Here is a 20,767-nt window from a genome sequence, read left to right as displayed (position 1 = left end):
GGTCCCCCAACTTCTCGGTTTTATTAATGTTCACCTTGTATGTCAAAGCGACATTTATTGTATGAAGTTAGCTGCTGTTCCTTGGAATAGATAACTAAATCCCACTCCGTTCAGTATTGTGGTTCCCCTGTCATACTTTATACACCATCGGCTTACTCAACGTTAACATTTTGCTTGCATGGTCTATCATTTCTTCCAACACTGTCACCTCTTTCTTCTTCTCACCGCCAATAAATTTAATGACATTAACAGCGACCTTTCGTGGGTACAGCGAAGGTTTCTGCATAACTTTCCACTCTTGCACTACAGGCAACAACGGGCTCTACTTTGTACTGTATCGTGGCTATACTTACCTACGTGATCGAATTCACCTCCGCTGTGGCCGCGTCTCTACTTCGCTTTGTCCAATAATACACTGCACATGTCGGGCAAGTCACTGAACTTGTACGCACACAAACAAATACATTTACACATACTCGTGCAATAGGCTTTAATAGTGCCTGTCTGGATAACCATCCTCTCCTGTTTGAGTCCCTGGATATCCACACCTGTACGGAGGCCGGATCCAGTTTTTTTCCGAACGTCGTTGGATGCCGTCTCTTTATCTCGCCAGAAGACATCCCACACTTCTCTCACTACTCACTCGTCATAGCCTCTGTTCTTTTCCTTATTTGTTTGTTCTTGATCGTGTCTTGCTCACGCACTACAAATATTGCTCTCTCTGTTATCCTTTGACGAATACGTAGTCGATCTGCGCTACTTGTTGTCTCATTGCCTTGTGCACGTATGTTGTTACTGGGAGAATGCTTTTGTCACGAACACACTTCATTAAATATATTTGGCCTGTCGTTTTTCGGAGAATGTAACCAAGTTTCCCGAATGCCGTCCAGATGAGGCCAGTTCCCGCATGACCTCTGCTATCTGATTATACTTTCCAAGTTGGATTTTATTTCCTAATATGCCCACAATAAATGTATTCACTTACTATTTCCAGAGCATTGTTTTCTGTGGGGACCGCAATATTATCAGGAATCATGACTGTGGAATTTTAAGGTCGATTTTGCTAAGGAGGATGACGTCATCTGCAAAGCGTAGAGGGCGAATGTTGTTCCAACGATATTAAAAATAGGTCCCATCCCCCGTACCGCCCGAGGTTTTTGGGCGGTTTCCTTTGGTTGCAACGCAACTGTCAGAACTGAAAACCGCCTCCGAAATATTTGCAATTGGGACCCATGAGGTCTTTCAAAGTAGCTAGAGAAGATTTTGATGGACTTTGAAGAGCAAAGTGGATTCTGGTAATAAGGGTCTTCTAATGATTTTTTTTAATTTTAAGACAACTCATGGCAAAGAGACTGGAATGGAATTTGAGTAGAGATTCAGTGTTCATAGATCTCTAGAAGGCGTGTGACTCAATACCCCTGAAGAAATTGTTTGAAGTCCAGAGAGTGTGCAACACATATGTTTGCAGTAATTAACATGTGGAATAAAATTTCATCACAGCCTTTCAAAATGGCAAAAGGATTAAAATAGGGATGCTGCTTGTCTCCTGTCTTGTTTAAAATATACCCAAAAAGCCTTAAATTCATGGAGTAGGAAATGTGCAGGAATGGACATTGAGGTAACAAAAATCAATGTATACACCCCTCGTTCTTCGCAGATCTGATAGTGGTGGCAAATGTAATGAATGGTATCTGCGTTATATGAAAATTATTAGAAGGATATCATAGATGCAGTGGAGGAATACTACGAAACAAGCACATCAAGCCGTGTAAAAAAATTGTAGTTATTTGGGTAACATACTATCGCAAGACGGAACAAGTAATTGGGAAACACAGCAACGAGTAGCCTGGGGAAAACAGCAGTCCAGAAAGTAAACCGTCTGTCATGGTCGTCTAAGACAAGTGCAGGGAGCTTAATGGAGGAAAAAAAAACTGAGAGTTGTAGAAATGTACAGTGTCAGAAGATCGTCTAGAATATCTCAACGGCACCGCGTAATAAATACAACGATTACGGAATGACCCAAAGTCAAGAAAGTATCACAGATAGAACAGCAGATCGTCCGGTATGGACATACGATGTGAATGACGATCAAAGAAGATATTGGTATACCACCCTGAGGAAAGACGGAGAAGAAGCCCGAAAGTTGCCTTGTTAAATAGGGTGAAGAAGGCTAGGAGAAAAAGAAGCTTGAAGAAGACGAGGAAGCATACGAAGATAGAAACCGATGGAGACATGTGGGATGCTATGACAGCTATACGAGCCACATGGGGAAGATAGGGCATCCCTCTGGCCCACTGGCAGGCGGCCTCCTATTTTTTGTCTGGACGAACTCTTTGAATTTGAAATTCGATTATAGCACGCTGTTACACATGTACCGAAATATGGTCTAAGAAGAAAAAAAATAAAGAAAAAAGACGACGCACCACGAGGGAATTATCCGAATATGGAGGAAATCTGTAGATGTGATGTACGTATGCAAGGAGACATATGATTACAATTACAGGAAAGTTGGATGGTTTATCAGAAAGAAAAATCTTCACAAATTCAGCAGTTCGATAACGCGTTGGTCCTTCCATGGCCCTTAAGCAAGCAGTTATTCGTCTTGGCACTGATTGATAGACTTGTTAGATATCCTCCCTGAGGACAAGGCACAGAATGTTGTATCCACACGATGGGTGTCCGGCAATTTTACGAGATTTTATTAATGTAAGGTTTATTTGTACAGTTCGCTTTTATTTATGTATCTAACATTGTGTGCGCTGTAAGACTACTTTTCATACGTGCCTTTTTATTTGACAGATTCTGAAGATGGCTTAAAGAAGAAAAACGTGAAATTATGAAGTTCACAATAAATAAATAAATAAATAAATAAATAAACGGAAAAGTGCGAGTAGAACTCGCGCTCTTGAGGGTTGCGTAAAAGCTTAAATATGCATGCAGGTAGTTCGTCTATAGGTTTTGGTGAGTAAGTTTGGGACTATCAAAACATGTGACGTAAATGTCAATATCTTTCATTTGCATTGATTTAGACGCTTAAATGTTTTACATCGCCAAGGGACCGCAGACCGTAGTGTTTGACAAATTTCAACTTGATACCACAACTTGTTCGTGATAAGAAAGGATGTTAACTGACGGATAGACAGCCGGACAACAGAGTGATGTTGTAAGAGTTCCGATTTTTTCTCCTTGAGATACGAAACTACAAGAACCGATCAAGACAGAGTATTACGTTGTCTAGTGAAATTATGATCGCGTGTCGTTTAATGGTTGTACGTCGTTTATTTGCAAGTATGAACGTCCCGAAGTGGGGGCAAGAGGGGGCACTTGCTCCGTCCTGGAATTTGGGCTGCAGTCTATTAATCAATCGCAGAATTCCTCCGCTTTTATAAGTGATTGTCATCGATTTTACTAAACCTCAAGTTCAGCACTGCCGAGTGCGACGAAAATACTGTAGCTTTAGCAATCCTTATATAACTTAGGTTTGCTTAGTTGCATGCTGTTTCAAGGAAATTATGCCATTTCCTTCTCGTGGCAGCAGTTCTGGCGCTGTCCTGCTATCATGGCTGATGCGAACATTTAACAGAAAAGAGCCGCAATATAGTTGGCAAACAATTCTCTGTCGCTTTCTCGTCTTGAAATTAGCGAGACCACCAAATCCATTCTCTCCACCCGGGTCAGCGCAATCTGAACACGACTGAATTGTATCTTCCTAACAGCTGTTCATATTTTGTTCGTCGACCAACAAGAAATCTGTTGGCTTGTTGGGGTCACGTTCAGTTTTAGACGACAAAGTAATTTTAGTGCACCCTGAATAAGACCGCCATTTTATGGTGTGAGTAGAGTGACCTGACTCATGTGTGGACCTCAGTGGAACACTTCTGTGGTAGAAAAGAGAAAACAGTGTCAGACTTCAGGATCGGAATAAATGTCCATTCCAAGAATTGGTGCCTCTCCGAGCTCTGTGTAGTGCAGCATACAGCCACAGTTATGAATCCTGCAAATCCGGCTGGTATGGATGCATAATAACGTGACAGACTGGGGAGACAGTAATCATACTGGCTCAGTCATAGGCTGTTAACACACGGTTCTATCGTCCTGTTAGAAATGGATTTGAGATGTTTCCCACAGTTCTCTAGTCGAAACCTGGTTTATTTTTTCACCAAAAAGCTCCAAAAATTAGCCTCCCAAACATATTTTGATGAACTTTGATTATGCCAGTCAAAATTAAAAATAAAAGGCATGAAATGAAATCCATCCATAACATGATCTGCTGTACAGTATTGTAACCAAAGCAAGAGCTATAGAGTGCATTAAAGCTGTATGAGCTGTTTTTGAAAAGTTTAGCTCCTTTGTCTTCCTCTGAAAAGTTTTAATCGAAGTAATTTTTGTTAATTATATGTCTCTGTCGTACTGATTTTCTTTATATTACAGATTATTAATTTTTAGAGTCAACTTGGTATTACTGTTGTGCAAACAAAAACATCATTTGCGTACTTTATTTCCCTCAATCACTTGATAAGCTTGATTGAATTATATGAGGAAATCATAACAAATATTTTTGCCCCCCCCCCCCCCCACCCATGAACCATAGATCTTGCCGTTGGTGGGGAGGCTTGTGTGCCTCAGCGATACAGATAGGCGTACCGTAAGTGCAACCACAACGGAGGGGTATCTGTTGAGAGGCCAGACAAACGTGTGGTTCCTGAAGGGGCAGCAGCCTTTTCAGTAGTTTCAGGGGAAACAGCCTGGATGATTGACAGATCTGGCCTAATAACAATAACCAAAACGGCCTTGCTGTGCTGGTACTGCGAATGGCTGAAAGCAAGGGGAAACTACAGACGTAATTTTTCCCGAGGGCATGCAGCTTTACTTTATGGTTAAATGATATGGCGTCCTCTTGGGTAAAATATTCCGGAGGTGAAATAGTCCCCCATTCGGAACTTCGGGCGGGGACTACTCAAGAGGAAGTCGTTATCAGGAGAAAGAAAACTGGTGTTCTACTGATCGGAGCGTTGAATGGCAGATCCCTTAATCAGGCAGGTAGGTAGAAAATTTAAAAAGGGAAATGGATAGGTTAAAGTTAGATATAGTGGGAATTAGCGAAGTTCACTGGCAGGAGGAACAAGACTTTTGGTCAGGTGAATACAGGATTATAAATACAAAATCAAATAGGGGTAATGCAGAAGTAGGTTTAATAATGAATAAAAAATAGGAGTGCGGGTAAGCTACTACAAACAGCACAGTGAACGCCTTATTGTGGCCAAGATAGACACGAAGCCCACGCCTACCACAGTAGTACAAGTTTATATGCCAACTAGCTCTGCAGATGATGAAGACATTGATGAAATGTATGATGAGATAAAAGAAATTATCCAGATAGTGAAGGGAGACGAAAATTTAATAGTCATGGGTGACTGGAATTCGATAGTTGGAAAAGGAAGAGAAGGAAACGTAGTAGGTGAATATGGACTGGGGGTAAGACATGAAAGAGGAAGTCGCCTGGTAGAATTTTGCACAGAGCATAACTTAATCATAACTAACACTTGGTTCAAGAATCATGATAGAAGGTTGTATAAATGGAAGAAGCCTGGAGATACTGGAAGGTCTCAGATAGATTATATAATGGTAAGACAGAGATTAAGGAACCAGATTTTAAATTGTAAGACATTTCCAGGGGCAGCTGTCGACTCTGACCACAATCTATTGGTTATGAACTGTAGATTAAAACTGAAGAAACTGCAAAAAGGTAGGTATTTAAGGAGATGGGACCTGGATAAACTGACTAAACCAGAAGTTGTACAGAGTTTCAGGGAGAGCATAAGGGAACAATTGACAGGAATGGGAGAAAGAAATACAGTAGAAGAAGAATGGATAGCTTTGAGGGATGAAGTAGTGAAGGCAGCAGAGGATCAGGTAGGTAACAAGTCGAGGGCTAGTAGAAATCCTTGAGTAACAGAAGAAATATTGAATTTAATTGATGAAAGGAGAAAATATAAAAATGCAGTAAATGAAGCAGGCAAAAGGGAATACAAACGTCTCAAAAATGAGATCGACAGGAAGTGCAAAATGGCTAAGCAGGGATGGTTAGAGGACAATGTAAGGATGTAGAGGCTTGTCTCAATAGGGGCAAGATAGATACTGCCTACAGGAAAATTAAAGAGACCTTTGGAAAGACAGAGAACCACTTGTATGAATATCAATAGCTTAGATGGAAATCCAGTTCTAAGCAAAGAAGGGAAAGCAGAAAGGTGGGAAGAGTATTTAGAGGGTCTATACAAGGGCGATGTACTTGAGGAAATGGAAGAGGATGTAGATGAAGATGAAATGGGAGATAAGATACTGTGTGAGGAGTTTGACAGAGCACTGAAAGATCTAAGTCGAAACAAGGTCCCGGGAGTAGACAACATTCCATTAGAGCTACTGACAGCCTTGTGAGTGCCAGTCCTGACAAAACTCTACCATCTGGTGAGCAAAATGTAAGAGACAGGCAAAATACCCTCAGACTGCAAAATACTAACAAGAATTCTTTACAGACGAATCGAAAAACTGGTAGAAGCGGACCTCGGGGAAGATCAGTTTGGATTCCGTAGAAATATTGGAACACGTGAGGCAATACTGACCCTACGAATTATCTTAGAAGCTAGACTAAGAAAAGGCAAACCAACGTTTCTAGCATTTGTAGCCTTAGGGAAAGCTTTTGACAATGTTGACTGGAATACTCTCTTTCAAATTCTGAAGGTAGCAGGGGTAAAATACAGGGAGCGAAAGGCTATTTACAATTTGTACAGAAACCAGATGGCAGTTTTTAGAGTCGATGGGCATGAAAGGGAAGCAGTGGTTGGGAAGGGAGTGAGACAGGGTTGTAGCCTCTCCCCAATGTTATTCAATCTGTATATTGAGCAAGCAGTAAAGGAAACAAAAGAAAAATTCGGAGTAGGTATTAAAATCCATGGAGAAGAAATAAAATTTTCAGGGTTCGCCAACGATATTGTAATTCTGTCAAAGACAGCAAAGGACGTGGAAGAGCAGTTGAACGGAATGGTCAGTGTCTTGAAAGGAGGATATAAGATGAACATCAACAAAAGCAAAACGAGGATAATGGAATGTAGTCGAATTAAGTCGGATGATGCTGAGGGAATTAGAGTGGGAAATGAGACACTTAAGTAGTAAAGGAGTTTTGCTATTTGGGGAGCAAAATAACTGATGATGGTCGAAGTAGAGAGGATATAAAATTTAGACTGGCAATGGCAAGGAGAGCGTCTCTGAAGAAGAGGAATTTGTTAATATCGAGTATAGATTCAAGTGTCAGGAAATCGTTTCTGAAAGTATTTGTATGGAGTATAGCCAAGTGTGGAAGTGAAACATGGACGATAAATAGTTTGGAAAAGAGGAGAATAGAAGCTTTCAAAATGTTGTGCTACAGAAGAATGCTGAAGATTAGATGGGTAGATCACATAACTAATGAAGTGTTGAATAGAAATGGGGAGAAGAGGATTTTGTGGCACAAAATGACTAGAAGAAGGGATCGGTTGATAGGACATATTGTGAGGCATCAAGGGATCACCAATGTAGTATTGGAGGGCAGCGTGGAGGGTAAAAATCGTAGAGGGAGACCAAGAAATGAATACACTGAGCAGATTCAGAAGGATGTAGGCTGCAGTAGGTACTGGGAGGTGAAGAACTTGCACAGGATAGAGTAGCATGGAGAGCTGCATCAAACCAGTCTCAGGACTGAAGACCACAACAACAACAACATTCTTGCCTTTGCAAATAAAGTTTAGGTGGGAGACGGTTCTATGGTATCACTCTGGGAAAACATATGTTGATGACATTTCGGTATATTGACTGCATTTGGAAGCACGTAAAGTACATTTTACAAATAGATTTCACGATTTCCTTAACATGATCATTCCAGAGCATTCAAATCTACAAACGCTAGAATTATCACCACAGGATAATTAACAACAAATGAAGAGCTAAAACTAAAATTTAAAAAATGAATATGAAGAATTATAGCTTCAAACTCGAAGTCGAGTATTATATCCAGTTTTACGTGCTGCAGCGAAGAAGTTCTTCATTGCATTCCCATCATTGTATGTAGCCGAAAGACGATTTAGCGCAGTCAGCAATTTACTGACTAAGAAAAGAATCGGACTGTCAATAATGGAACATGGCGATATATGGCTTGTGTTGTCAAATATGACACCAGCTATCGAAAAATTGCTGTCACTGCACCAAGCTCAGTCTCTCACTAATAAATATAACACTTTTTTAGTAATATGTATTTGGTAATCATATATGTGTACTACACCAATACTTTTAACGTATTTTGATGAAGTTGTTTTAAAAGGCTAGAAAATTACAAGAATTGGAGCCTTGTGTTCTTTTTCCGAAAAGAGGCCACCCGTGGCCAAGGGCAAAAAAGGGGGTAGCGTCTTATTAGTACTCAAAATATCCTTGGTCCCGGGTTTGTACACGCAAACCACTTAAATGTCGAATAAAGATCATCAGCGGAAAGAGTTTCAGGGCACTGCCTTGCCCTTCGGATGGGAAACTGCACCTAAAGGTGGAAGACTCTATGGTGATCAACGGCTTGAGGATGCCGAAGGCGATGGAAACCACTGCATTATAGACACATAATGTGTATCCACAGGACATGTGACCTGTAATTTAAAAGTGTCAATGTGATCCCTCCATTGGCAAATGATTCCAGACTAGTCCCCCATTCGTATTTCCGGGAGGTGATAGCCAAGGGTGAGATGGATGTGAGAGAAATACTGAATAATCAACGAAAGGATAACATTTTGCGAGTCGGGGCGTGGAATGTCAAAAGTCTGAAAGTGGTACTCATATGAGCATAGAGTTATACAAACAGCAGCATAAAATGATATAAAGGAGTGGGATTCGTTATGAATAGGGAGGTAGGGCAGAGAGTGAATTACTGTGAAACGACAGCAAACCAACACCCACAACGATAGTTCAGGTATACATGCCGAGGTCGCTAGCCGAAAACACACACACACACACACACACACACACACACACACACACACACACACACAGAAAAAGAGAGAGAGAGAGAGAGTAAGTACATGAGAATATTGAATGGGTGATTCGGTACGTAAAGGGAGATGAAAATCTAATAGTCATGCAGAATTGGAATGCGCTTGCAGGGGAAAGAGCAGAAGAGGAAACAGCAGAAGATATGGTTACGGGAGAATGTGGACCTGGTACTAGGGGTGAGAGAAGAATATGACTAATTGAGTTCTGTAATAAACTTCAACTAGTAATTGCGAATACTATGTCCAAGAATCGCAAGAGGAGCAGGTATACTTGCAGACGGCCGGGAGATATGGAAAGATTTCAGTTAGATTACATCGTGGTCAGGCAGAGATTCCGAAATCAGGTACTGGATTCTAAGGTGTACCCACGACGATCTATAGACTAAGAGCACAATTTAGAGGTAACGAAGAGTACGCGGAAGTTTTAAGAGCCTAGTCAGGAGGAATCAGGGTGCAAATTAGTGGGATACGGAAATACTAAGGAAAGAAAAGATATCCTTTATGTTCTCTGTGGATATAGACACTGTGGCAAGGAATAGCTCAGTAGGCAGTTAAGCTGAAGAGGAATGAACTTTTCTAAAATGGCCAGTCACAAAAGTTGGAGAGAGGACCATAGGTAGAAGGAAGGTGAGTGGGGACAAATTGTAGGTAAATGAAAAAAAAAAAATACTTCAGTTGATCGACGGAAGACGGCAGTAAAAAAATGTTCAGGGAAATTCAGGAACACGGTAATACAAGTCGCTGAGGAATAAAATAAATAGAAAGTGCAAAGAAGCGTTGGCGAAATGGTTGAAATGGCTGTGAGCACTATGGGACTTAACTTCTGAGGACATCAGTCCCCTAGAACTTAGAACTACTTAAACCTAACTAACCTTAGGACATCACACACATCCATGCCCGAGGCAGGATTCGAATCTGCGACCGTAACGGTCGCGTGGTTCCAGACTGTAGTGCCTAGAATCGCTCGGCCACCTCGGACGGCGATGGCGAAATGGCTGTATGAAAAATGAGAACAAATCGAAAGAGAAGTGGTCGGAAGGTCTGACTTGGCATATTGAAATGTAAAAACAACCTTTGGTGAAATTAAACGTAAGGGTGGTAACATTACAAGTGCAACGGGAAATCCACTCTCAAATGCGAAGGAGAGAGCGGATAGGTGGAAAGAGTCCATTGAAGGTCTACATAAGGGGAAAGATTTGACTGATGGCGTGATAGAACAAGAAACAAGAGTCGATACGCACTGAATAGCCAAAGAAACTGGTACACCTGTCTAATATCGTGTAGGGCCCGTGCGAGCACGCAGAAGTGGTGCAACGCGACGTAGCATGGACTCGACTAATGTCTGAAGTAGTGCTGGAGGGAATTGACACCATGAATCCTGCAGGGCTGTCCATAAATCCGTAAGAGTACGCAGGAGGGGAGATCTCTTCTGAACAGCACGTTACAAGGCATTCCAGATATACTCAATGTTCATGTTTGAAGAGTTGGTGGGCAGCGGAAGTGTTTAAACTTAGAAGAGTGTTCTGCAGCCACTCTGTAGCAATTCTGGACGTGTGGGGCGTCCATTGTCTTGCTCGAATTGCCCAAGTCCGCTGGAATGCACAATAGGCATGAATGGACAAAGGTGATCAGACAGAATGTGTACGTACGTGTCACCTGTCGGAGTCGTATCTAGACGCATTAGGGGTCCCATATCACTAACTGCACAAGCGCGTCACCGTTACCAGTTTTAACAGCCCCTTGCTGACATGCAAGGTCCATGGATTCATGAGGTTGTATCCAGATCCGTACAGGTAGATCCGGTCGATACTATTTTAAACGAGACTCGTCCGATCAGACAACGTGTTTCCAGTAATCAACAGTCCAATGTCGGTGTTGACGGACCCAGGCGAGGAGAAATGATTTGTATCGTGCAGTCATCAAGGGTAAACGAGTGGGCCTTCAGCCCCGAAAGATCATATCGATAACGTTTCGTTGAATGGTTCGCACGCTCACACTTATTGATGGCTCAGCATTGGAATCTGCAGCAGTTTGCGGCAGGGTTGCACTTCTGTCACGTTGAACGATTCTCTTCAGTCGTCATTGGTCCCGTTCTTGCAGGATCTTTTTCCGGCCGCAGCGACGTTGGAGATTTGATGTTTTACCAGATTCCTAATATGCACGGTACACTCGTGAAATGGTCGTACCGGAAAATCCCCACTTCATCGCTACCTCAGAGATGCTGTGTCCCTTCGCTCGTGAGCCGACTATAACACCACGTTCAAACTCACTTAAATCTTGATAACCTGCCATTGTAGCGGCAGTAACCGATCTAACATCTGCGCCAGACACTTTGTCTTGTATAGGCATTGCCGACCGCAGCGCCGTATTCTGCGTGCTTACGTTTCTCCGTATTTGAATACGTATGCCTGCAGTAGTTTCTTTGGCGCCTCAGTGTAGAAATTATTGGGGATGCAGTATTAGAATCAGGGTTTAAAGTGGTTTGGAAGAATTAAGATCAAATAAGACAGAAGGGATAGATAACATTCCACCGAAATTTCTAAAATCATTGGGGGATGAGTCTGGAGATATATCGCACAGATCCGAAGACTAAAAGAACTGACAAGTGCGAGAATTATCGCACAATCGGGTTAACAACTCACGCACCCAAATTTATGACAAGAATAATATAAAGAAGAATGGAAAAGAAAACGGGGGATGTGTTAGACGACGATCAGTCTGCCTTCAGGAAATGTAAAGGCATCAGAGAGGTAATAGTGATGTTGTGGTTGATAATGGAGGACGACTAAAGGAAAATTAAGACCTGTTCGTAGGACTACCGATCTGGAAAAAGCGTTCGACAACGCCAAATGGTACAAGACGTTCTAAATCTGAGAAAATAGGGATAGGCTGTAGGGAAAGCCGGGTAATATACAAAATGTACAAGAGCCAAGAGAACAATAAAAGTGGAGGACCAAGAACGAAGTGCTTGGATTAAAAGGGTTGTAACACAGGGATGTAGGCTTTCGCCCCTACTGTTCAGTCTATACATCGAAGAAGCAATGACAGAAATAAAAGAAATGTTCAAGAGGGGAATTAAAATTGAAGGTGAAAGGATATCAGTGGTGAGATTCGGTAGTGAAATTGCTATCCTGAGTGAAAGTGAAGAATAATAATAGGTTTGCAGAATGGAATTACTAGTGTAATGAGTACACGTTATGGATACAGGATATGGACCGAGAGTAAACCGAAGAAAGGCGAAAGTAATGAGAGGTAGCAGAAATGAAAACAGCGACAAACTTAACATCACAATTGGCGTTCACGAAGTAGATGAAGTTAAGGAATTCTGCTATCTGGGCAGGAAAATAAAACCATGGCGAACAGAGCAAGCAGGACACAAAAAAGCAAACTGGAACTGGCAAAAAGGGCCTTCCTTGACAAGGGAAGTCTGCTAGTATCAAATAAAGACCTTACTTTGAAAGAGAAATCTCTGGGAATGTGTGTTTGGAGCAGAGGATTGTACTGTAGTGGAACGTAGACTGTGGGAAAACCGGAATAGAAGAGAATCGAAATTAAGAAGAATGTTGAAAGTTCTGACGAGGTAAGGAATGAGGAGGTTCTCCTAATAATCGCCGAGGAAAGGAATACATGGAAAACACTGACAAAACGAAGGGACAGGATGGTAGGACATCTGTTAAGACATCAGGGAATGACTTCCATGCTACTAGAGGAAGCTATGGAGGTTAATAACTGTTGTAGAAAACAGAGATGGGAATACATCCAGTAAATAATCGAGACGTAGGTTGCAAATGCAGACTCAAAAAAAGGTGTGGCGTAGAGCCGAGAGAATTCGTCAGACAATCCGTGAACCCGTGTAGCTAGCATCCGTTTGACACTTTTCGCCACAGACTAAACGTAATATCGAGAAACGCTTGTAGCTACAGCTATATTGACTTTTGCGTCGCCATAACATGCTCTACAAACTGTACGTGCTTTTATGTATCATAGTTAGGTAAGGTCGTATATTTAATTACAGGACTTTTAAGAGGTATTAAATAAATTCAGGTCAACTTCGTAAACCGTTAAATTACTGCTAATGCTTTCCCGTTTGGCAGACAAACACGTCATTATAGACAGTGAAGTTCAACTACAGCTCTCTTACTCATATCACATCAGAAGGTAAGTACAGAATAGAATAAATTAAAAGAAAACAGTAATACGAAAGAAACAATACTTACGTGTCTGAAAGATAACGAAAAATATATCCTGTTTACAGCTCACCTGTGATCGACCGATGTGGGCTCATTAAGACAATATTGAAAAAACCAAAACTTGTGTCTAATGTTAAGTGAAAGGTAGAGGGGATAGAGGCTTAATGTAACTCTGCAAATGTTGTCCATAGAATCCAGGAGCAGCACAAAATGTTGGGGCTTGTCCGGGATTTGAACCCGGGACCTCTCACACCCGAAGCGAGAATCATACCTCTTTTTTTTTTTAATTCATTTTGTTCGATATTGTTCGTTGTGTTTGGTCTGGGCGGACGTCACAAGACAATCCTTTCAAATTCATCATTGATTCTTTGGCTCAGTTTTTTTATTACTGACCGAACATGCTGAGCTACCGTGCCGGCTACCTCTAGACCAACGAGCCACTTCGTAACCTTAGTCATCACAGAAAGTTTTAGATCAAAACCAGACGGTGTGGAAACCAGGCAGTGCGGAAAAACTGCGGCGGATGACTTGCTGAGCCATTAGTTTCTTATTTTCACCTCGCCTCGCAGTCTGCACTGGCTTCTCTTCATAGAGCTGACTTATCTGATTATGGTTCTCATGACTGTCGTAACGAGATGATCAAATTGAGGGTGATTCCATGATGAAGTTACAAACTTTCTGGAGTGATGGAAACGGGTTAATGTATCAATCTGTAGTAAGAGAATCTGGTCCGGAAAGGACCGAGTGGAAAGTTATTAGCGAAAATTGTTGATATCTCTGCCAATGGACCTCTTCTACTGTAAGCTCATTGCTTTCCTTGTTTTGCAAGAAGGTGGTATCAACCAAACGAGCAAAAATGTAAACATGGGCTCTAAAATGGACGTCTTAAGATCTATGAGCACTTGTTCAGTAGAAGAGAGAAGAGATGTGTTTCACATTAGCAAAGATGAACAAGTGCCGGTAGCTCTTAAGGTATCCACTTTAGAGCCCATGTTTTTCGGGAATTTTTTCATATTTGGTCCATAGTACTTCCTCTCAAAATATGGAAAGCAAAGAGCTTGTAGTAGAAGAGGATTGATGTCAGAGGCGTCAGAGCGATTTTCGCTTCCAACTTCCGACTCAGTCATTTACGGACCAGGATCCCTTAACTAATGTTCACATGTGTGTGAAATCATATGGGACTTAGCTGCTAAGGTCATCAGTCCCTAAGCTTACACACTACTTAACCTAAATTATCCTAAGGACAAACACACACACCCATGCCCGAGGGAGGACTCGAACCTCCGCGGGGACCAGCCGCACAGTCCATGACTGCAGCGCCTTAGAGCGCGCGGCGGATTCCTGAAATCAAATTAATAGATTTACCATTCTCCATCATCCCTGAAATTCTGTATCATCACAGAATTACACTTTCTAAAATGTCAGAAGCATTCAGAGTAAAAATTAAATCTATGACAGAAGATGTCAAACTGAGTTATTTGAGACAAGGAAATGAATTTTACTTTTCTTTTAACGCAAACAAATTAAGTCTGCTTGTAGTTGTTTCTCATGCATTAATCAAACACGCATACTTTCTGGAATCCTGGAACCTCCAATATATTATTGAACTGGTGGTGAATTTTAATTAGTATCCTGAAGGAGAGTGCTGTTTTAGCAGTTAAACCGGTGGATGTTTATCTGCGCATAAAACTACCAGCTTTAATCGTGCAATGTGGCTGGGCAAGTTGAACGAACAAATTGCAGTGATCACGATAGAAAAGGCTACTTCAGATTCCTTGAGCCTTTCTTGGAGGCTCCAGGTGTAGTGAAACCTTAGGGGTAGAAATATCGAAATTTCTCTGAGGCGCTCTATGGTAAGGGCGAGCGTATCCATTGTTCATAAATAGTGCTGTCTATTTCATTTTGTTGTAAAATTGCCATTTTGGAAAACTAATTGTTTGAACTGTGAAAGATCACTTCCACAGGTAACATATTTTGGACTTCTTAAAAGCAGGGGAATACGGCGTAGAAAGGAGGGTAAACAGACCGAAGGCCCAAGGAGTCTGTACTACAATACAGTGTGACCTGCTCTTCAGGAACGAAGCGGACAGTATACGAAGGCAGCCGGCCCTGCCACTCTACTGTGTCCTCTCAACTCCTGCATCTGACGATAGGGCGATAGCTGGACCGCAGGCTCCGGGGTACAAAGATTACAACAACTAACAGGTAGCCTGTGCGACGTCACTAGGTCGATGCCACGCCAGGGCGAGTTCTATGAGGATCTCGCTGTAATCTTGGAAAAACCGTTAAAAATTAAAACCGATATTTTGAGCCGCCTCATGACGAAGTGTCTATTAGCCACTTAGACCACGATCGTCAACATGCAAGTACACTACTGGCCATTAAAATTCCTACACCAAGAAGAAATACAGATGATAAACGGGTATTCACTGGACAAATATATTATACTAGAACTGACATGTGATTCACTACAAGTGGGGTACGCAGTGACATTAACTCATATTTACTCAATCTGTGAATATGGTACTTTAATGCAACAACCTGATTCAGTTTTTCAAACTGTCTTTGTAGCATTCTACCTATTTCAAACATGTGTATATGATGAAAGTTCATTCCAAGCCACGCAAATCCAAGAGAAATGTCTAAACAGATTTGACAACAATAGTTGACTATACTCGCCTCTCTGAGATACACTGAGATAAAGACGTGAAGGAAATCACTTGAAAAATACAATATTTTTACAAACAATTATTATGGAACGGGGAGCGAAAGTCCTGTAAACAACAGTAGACAGACGTTACTCTTATTTTCAAAGGAAATGAAGACTAGTCAGATTTACTGGTGTATGTTTTGCCCATTAGTTTTGTCTACGGAATGTGTTTTTCTGGTTTTAAAGGCTTTTTTTGACAACGGTTCAAGCTCTAGACACTACATATTCCACAAAAGCACGAAAATGATGCAAGGAATTTGTGTTTAGCGCAAAATTTCTGGAAAGCGTTATGGTTTTAAATCCCCACTCTCTCTTCCTCTACAGCGTAACGAGATCTGGGTGAAATGCGCAATGTATGACACCAAAATTCCACACTGGCCTTCGGGGTGACGCCTGTGGATACGAGTAGCAACCAGGCTGTGATTTCACTAGAGGGACTCTTTAGGCCTCCTTTTGCGGAGGCGTCTGAGGGGAAAGTTGCTGACTTGACTGCTGCCCATTGCACTCATATTTCTTAGATGTAATTTGGTAGTCGATTGACTAGGACGAACGTCCCTTATGCGTTACCAAGTGAGCGAGTAGGTGCGCTCTGGCCACAACTAATACTCCTTACATTTTCCTGATATTAAGGTCTTGCAGATTCGGGTGGTGGCAACTCAGTGGGAGAGTACACTAACGAAGGTGTAACAAGTGTTCTTTTAGAACCATGGAAGTTAAAGCATTCATTTCGGAAAACCTTATACTGGTAACTAGCTGCCCACTGTCTACAAAAACAGTCGAGGTACGGATAAAGGGATGGCCTTCAGAGGGCAATGACCATATTTTAATAAAAGATTTCGTATTTCTACGCATTTTAATTTCCAAATTTAGCAGCTAACTTTTGGAGAATACGGTATCTTGAGGAAAAAAAAGTCTCGAAAACGGCAAGATATTCTAAAACATTTAAAGCTTCGTTTAACACAGGATGCTTTTCAGTTGCGTTCCTGAAGCTTAGCCCACGTGAGTGTGTGAAAAACATTCCAGCAGGGAAGGGGCTCACTCGCCGGTTGACCGTACCTGTTGCTGGTAAGAAACAGGACATGGTTCGTGAGTACTCATTTGGAACCGGTAAACCACACCAAGTTGAGGTTAGGCGAGACAGAGGTGAAAGATCCTTCACTACGAAAAAAATAGTCTGACTTCTTCAAACGAAAGGTGAAGTGATACACAGTATTCAGGGCTCCCTCCATTTATGTAGTCGTACAGTCGTAGTCTGCAGACCTGTATTTACAACAGAGTTACATCTAAATGAAATGCTGATTCTGGCGAATGCACTCTTCAATCCTGTATCGCATAAATGATGAATTTGTAACGTTCTTAATGGTATGACACAGATATTTTCCAAACTTTTGGAGAAATGCTTTAGGGATGTATTTATCTGATTCGCAATTTATTGAAAGTTATACTGAATTGTTGGACCCAGTACTGATGTAAACGAATTACATAAAAATGTTAATAAAGTAATAGTAACAGACTTATTTGGGATATCTTAAACGTCTGTTATATTCGAGGGGAGTACTGTTTAGAAAAACCTATTTCGGGGCCTATAATAATCGCCAATCGACTACCATCCTTAAATGCTGAGACGTGAAATAACATGACTTTTAGGAAAAATTAATCTTGTCAAAGTAAATGAATAGCCGTTTTCACGTCATTTGTTTCATCTTTTCATCATCATCTTTGCTTAAGGGGGGTAGGACGTCAAACGGGCCGACTTGGAGCAGGAGAGGCACCACAGGACATTTTAATTTTCACTGTCTATACTTTTACAAATAAATTCATAAAACTTTAGCAGCATGACAAGGAAGGATTCAGGATTCATACTCATAGCAGTAGAAGCTCAAAAACGTGAGGTGTCTGGTGGCGGTGCTCAGGGTCACAGGCTGGGGAGGACTCTGGCGATCGCTGTCTGCAGTGGAATCTGCAGGAAGTTTCTGAAGTTCTCGCGGTAGCGCCTGTGCTGCTGGGCCGTCTTATTCTCCTCCCAGAGGTCCATCAGGAAGGCCAGCTGGTCGGTCTGCCTCCGCGCTACGATGGCGTGTGCCGTCATGGTGAGGATCCAGAGAGCGCCAGTCGCTTGGGCCGTAGAAATGGGTTGCAGTATGGGGCGGTGAGTGCTTCCCCTGTGATGCTTCCCGGCGCCATTCTGTTGATGTGGGCCACCATCTGCTGGCACGCTTCCCAGATGTTAATGGCATTCCCGCAGGTGAATCGGTGCTCGAAGGTGTTGGTCATGGCACATACATCGCACTTGTCACGAGTTTTATCTCCGGCAGTCTTTGGTTGGGTGGTACCGTTCTGTTAACAATTTTGTACCATGTCTCCTTCGCATGTTTAGGCAACACGTTTTCCGGGACGTTTCCCCATATTTGTTTCCAATTGTACTGCGGGAGTGTGTGTTCAATTTTTTTTTTTTTTTGCCGGCTTTTCCCTGAGGGCCCAGTATATTCTCTTGGCTGTTCTGTGGTTGGGGTTCACCACGGTGTCCAGAACGTAACTTTTGTTGGCGTAGTGCAACCTGACGTGTCGCATTCTGAAGGGAATGTGCCTCGTGTCGACCGGCACTTCTTCTGATGCGGGCTTGTATCTTCCAATTATCTTGCCTGTGACGCTGTCAGGGTTTTTGTCCTGGATGGCGAGCGTCCATTTTAGTAGAAGGGCTGCACACTTGGTCTTTATATCAACTAGACCTAGGGCCCCATCTTTCGTTGGCAGCGAGAACGTTGCTTGCGCCACTTTGAATATATTTCGACGCCACAACAGGTAGTACACTGCGCTCGTTAGTGCTCGCGCAATTTCTGTCGGGATGCTTAAGATTTGCGCCAGGTACCATGCTTTCGACAGGATCGTCGTGTTTATCAGGCTCTCCGTTCTCTCAGTCGTCACTATAAAGGCACAATAACACTCAGTAAGTCAAAGCTACCAACGGCTCTAGTGAACAATTTTGGAATCTGAACGTAGCAAGGAATAGGATACAAAAACATGGGCTCGTCCGGGACTTGAACCCGGGACCTCTCGCACCCTAAGCGAGAATCATACCCCTAGACCAACGAGCCGCACGTGACAGAAAAAGCCTTTCTCTCGCGTGAGACGCAGCGAGGCGGTCCAGCTGCGCGCAGAACGCGGCGCGCGCTCTGCGGCCGCCAGCGGTCGCTGTGTTCCACTCTGCCAGCCTCACGCGACGCGAAACACAGCTGTGCCGCACACGTGTACAGGAGGGGCTCACGTGCTGCGAGTCTGGCAGCTTTCAACCAAGGCTGCCTACTTTCACAGCTGCGTGGCGCATTTGAAATTGTTGTTCTTCAGCAAGTAAAATAACTTCAAAAGCAGAGAACAGAAGCAAGTTGGCATCACACAGTAACGATAAAGTTAACTTAATTTAACGCTGCAGCATTATCCGACAAAAGTAGCATTTTTATCCGCTGTGCTCAAACGTTAGATGGGGAAGGAGATTGAGAGTCTGACGTGGCGTCGCCTTCGGCATAATTTGGACATGAACAAGAACCAGCATTAGAATGACAGAGGAAATATGGCAATACCCGTCTTAAAAATACAAGCCTATAACGCGTGAGCATCAAATTCTATTGTCTTATTTTCATCCTGACTTTTAATGTCTTTTAAAATGATACCAATTCACATAAATTTCTGTATTTGTCTCCTAGCGACACCGAATGCTAAAAAAAGTAAAATCGTGTGGCGTCTAGCCGGCCGGTGTGGCCGTACGGTTCTAAGCGCGTCAGTTTGGAACCGCGTGACCGCTACGGTCGCAGGTTCGAATCCTGCCTCGGGCATGGATGTGTGTGATGTCCTTAGGTTAGTTAGGTTTAAGTAGTTCTAAGTTCTAGGGGACTGATGACCTCAGTAGTTAAGTCCCATAGTGCTCAGAGCCATTTTTTTTCGTGTGGCGTCGTTGCCTGGAAGCCGCCGAGATGCAAGTTCTACCGACTAATTGGAAAGCATTTTCCTGCCTTTCCTGCACACCGGCACCTTTTGTTATGTGAGACGTGTGTTAAGTGTATCTGATACGTGCAGAAGACTGAAATCGGTGTATGTAGTGTTGTGTCAGGTTGCGTTGTATGATAATCAGAGGAGGGAGAAGGTGAGAATCGGTACCAGCACGAAAGGGGACGTCGAGCTTAACGTTCCCACCCGATGGACGGACCACCACCAGCAGTGTCACGTGTCCTCACTCCTTGATACACTGCGGAGAGACGTGAAATTTAATCGAGGACACGGCGCAAAGTCTAGTGGTCAGCTCGCCACCATCTGCTCTCTCCTTTCGCGGAAAGACGAAGGCAAATTGGACGAGCGGTTCTAGGCGCTACAGTCTGGAACCGCGCGACCGCTACGGTCGCAGGTTAGAATCCTGCCTCGGGCATGGATGTGTGTGATCCCCTTAGGTTAGTTAGGGTAAAGTAGTTCTAAGTTCTCAATCTGCGAACCATTCAGCATCTCTTTCATCACACCAATAATCTCTCTGTTTTGAAGTGTTATTCCAAAGGACTATGTGTATCCATATAAAATAACGCGGGATTGATGTTAGGCTTCGCAAAAGCTATAGTTTAAGCGGTGCATGTGAAGGTCAGAGAGGTCCAGAACACAAAATATAGACAGGCTTCGTGAACTCCACTGAAACCTTAGCCGTCTCCACAGTAACTCATCGTCACTGGAGACAGTGTGACGACGTTCTCTCTTGTTCCATAACTCCCATCCCCCTGGTAAACTAAATGAATATCACGATACACTGTAACACTCTCTATGATTCT

The 20,767-nt window shown here is 42.7% G+C and overlaps 1 non-coding gene across 1 annotated transcript; it reads right to left on the bottom strand.

Annotated features, from left to right (window-relative positions):
* Positions 1-18,985: 18,985 nt before the first annotated feature.
* Positions 18,986-19,057, bottom strand: Trnap-agg (transfer RNA proline (anticodon AGG)). The gene has a single exon. It is a non-coding gene; the product is annotated as a tRNA-Pro (tRNA).
* Between the last annotated feature and the right edge of the window lie 1,710 nt (positions 19,058-20,767).

Source organism: Schistocerca cancellata, chromosome 2 (assembly GCF_023864275.1).
Source record: "Schistocerca cancellata isolate TAMUIC-IGC-003103 chromosome 2, iqSchCanc2.1, whole genome shotgun sequence".
NCBI lineage: Eukaryota > Metazoa > Arthropoda > Insecta > Orthoptera > Acrididae > Schistocerca > Schistocerca cancellata.
This window is presented reverse-complemented; position numbering and strand designations above follow the sequence as displayed.